The following is a 3,080-nucleotide window of genomic DNA, read 5'->3' as shown; positions in this document are numbered from 1 at the left end:
AACAGCCTAGGGCCAACAGCGGTAGGAGAAGTCCCCTTCTCCATCAACTCCGGACGAACCATGGCCCTCATAAAGCGAATGAGGACCGCAAAACCAGCAGTGACCCAGTCTCAACGGCCTAGGTCGCTCAGGTCAGAAAGAAAGGGAAGGAGCTTCGTCGATAGCCTCTCTCCCTTGTCTCCGAGGTAGATCGAAGACAGGAACCACCAGACCCACAAACGGACTCTCTGCTCTGCAGTACAGGGGGGAGGGGCCATCTCCTTCCCCTCTATCACCACCGACGTCGGGGTCTTCCCCGCAAAATAGTCCCGGACGTAAGAACTAGGCACCAATCCAAGCACCGCAGCAGCCTTCGGCATCAAGTTCCAGCCGATCAATCTCCTAGCCTTAGTCGAGTCTACCCTCATGGCTATCTCCGGCCACTCCACCACCTTAGTCCCACACGGCAAACCAGAAATCATGCCGTAATCCTCTAAAGTGACCCTCACTTCACCAAAAGGCATGTGAAATGTGGAGGTCGTGTCCCAAAACCGGTCCAAGAAAGCTCGAACCAGACTGAGGTTATCCCGAAACTTCCTCCTCGTGATATCTCTCCAAGCCTGCACCAAACGCTCCCCGCTCGATTATGGCTTGCTCCTCAGCTGACAGCCTCTCGTAGCACCCCATCGCCGTCGTGTAGCCCGAGAACGATCTGATGTTCCCGGCCTCTAATTTGGATTCGAAACAAAAGCTATATTTAGCATGAATGATGAAGAAAAGGAATAACAAACAGAAATGAAATAAGACGAATGAAGAGCGATGAACTCGATTTACCAAAATCTTCTGTAATACTCCGTATTTATAAGTCTTGGGGTACTCTATCGAGTAGCCCTTACTCTGTCGAGTAAGGGTAAGTTGCGAAATAAAATAGTTTCTGACCTGTTGGGTACTCGATCGAGTGTCCGGTTTTACGGGGAGTTTTCTCGGGTTTTGTTAATTATGCGATTAAGGTATTTAAACATAGTCGTCATTGTTTTAAATCACTTTTACAAAACCTAAAACCCTGTTTAAGAGAGAAAGCAACCAGTTCATCTTCCTAATCGCATCCTTAGCAATTCCCGGAGTTCAGACGGTCGGTTCTTGTCGTTATTCGTGTCGTTGAGTTCCTTGCGTCGAGGGTAAGCTTTTAATATAATTTTTATAGTGTTTTGTTAAGTTTGGTTAAACCCTAATTTAGAGATTGGGGGTTTTGTGTGTAGTATGTGATGTGTAGCCTTTATGTGTTATATGATAGGAGGAGGGTTCGTAGAAGAGGCTTTTTGACTCAGCTGTTGATACCGTCGATCATTTGTTGTGCTTTCCGGGTAGGATTTCCTACTCGGTATTAGTCCCATAATGGGATATTGGTGATGTCTTTGTAGTTAGTTGTTTGATATGATGATTGTACTGTGTTTGTGGTTGTGATTGCTGTTGATGGTTCTCGAGATGCGTTCTCGGCTGAGTGGGGTCACTTGCGGGAGTGACTTCACGCCCTAGTTTCGCCCTTCGTGGAACCCGCCACGGAAGGGGATGTGCACATTAATGGGACAGGGTTATCGCTCGGTATGATGAGCGGGGCTTAGGTGGGAACGGCTGCGGTCCCCCCCGCGTGGCTGGTCCAGTGGACGATCGGTGTTGAGATGATGGGAATTGGTTGGTGGTGTGTGTGTGTGTGTGTGTGATTGATTTTGTCTGTTTATCTTATTATTGTTATCTATATTGATTGTGTGATTAGTATGCACTTCCGGTGTTGTTTTGTAAACTGCGGTGATCCATTCGGGGATGGTGAGCAGATATTGAGCATGTATTGAGATGAGTACTGGGATAGCTGGGATGCCACGACATGATGATAGGAGTCTTCCGCTGTAGCCTTTAGTTTATTTACTTTTCAGTTAGACAGTTAGTTTGAAATAATGTATCGTACTTTTAGTTGGTTTCATGGATTGTAACTATTCGTTAAACTATTTATAATAAATGTTGTTTCTTTATTGTTGTTTGATTATCATTGCCTCGGGTAACCGAGATGGTAATGTCTTCATACCTGAGTGGTCCTGGTAAGGCACTTGGAGTATGGGGGTGTTACATCTTCATCGTCCTGTAGGACAGGTGACCCTCTGCAGCCCAAAGTAGGTGCCTACTGTCCTAGGTCTCCGCCCACACAGCTGCTCCCCTCAGCTGGCGACCACCCCGTCCAACGTTGGCCCGTCTCGGGGCCTCCTCCTCCTCAACAACCTCCTCCTCAAGGACCTCGTCCTCAGCAGCCATCACCGCGGCAGTAAAAGCCTGCTCTAACGCCTCCTCAAGTGAGCGTGAAGGGTCAATAGCAGTATCCACGTCCATAGGAGCTCTCCCTGACGTAGAAGCCTCATCACGTGCAAAATTAAAGTGAATTTAGGCCGCGTCAAGTGACGACAAGCCTTAATTATGGGATTTTCGAGTTTTCGGAGCTCCGAAATCGCTCTTTTCTCGCCATATTTGGCAATTTTCCCATAAACCCGTCCGCTCATGTGGTAATTTGGGTCAAGTCAAGCCTAAGTTGAAGCCTAGTCATGGGTTCGAGTCGGAATTTCGACAGCATTTCGTTGTAACGACGATTATGCCCTAGGAAGTGACCTGAAAAAGCCATTACAAATCAAAATTCCGAGATGATAGGAAGTTTACCCATCATACAGGGATTCCAAATATCAAGTTTCGTCACAAATGGACAATCCTAAGGCTATTTTCGAAGCGATTTACGGTTTAGCTGTGAGACCGTGTCAATTTCACTCAAATGCTTAAAACTCAACCAAAATTCGAAACAAATACATGGTTATGATCCTTATATTACTAATTAGCCATTTACAAGATCAATTTTGCAAGGCAAAATCATTTGGGGGAAAAGCCCCAAATTTTCGACATAATTAGGGTTAAAAACCCTGATTTTGTCGGTCCAATTTGATCAATTGCAGAAGATAAATGCAAGATTAATACACATACCTCGATTAGTCATGGCAAATGCGAGTTTTTAATCAAATTTTGACGGAAATTGGTTTGAATTTGAGAGAGAAATTAGAGAATTATGT

Source organism: Silene latifolia, chromosome 1, assembly GCF_048544455.1.
Source record: "Silene latifolia isolate original U9 population chromosome 1, ASM4854445v1, whole genome shotgun sequence".
Taxonomy (NCBI): Eukaryota; Viridiplantae; Streptophyta; class Magnoliopsida; order Caryophyllales; family Caryophyllaceae; genus Silene; species Silene latifolia.
Note: the sequence above shows the minus strand (reverse complement) of the source record.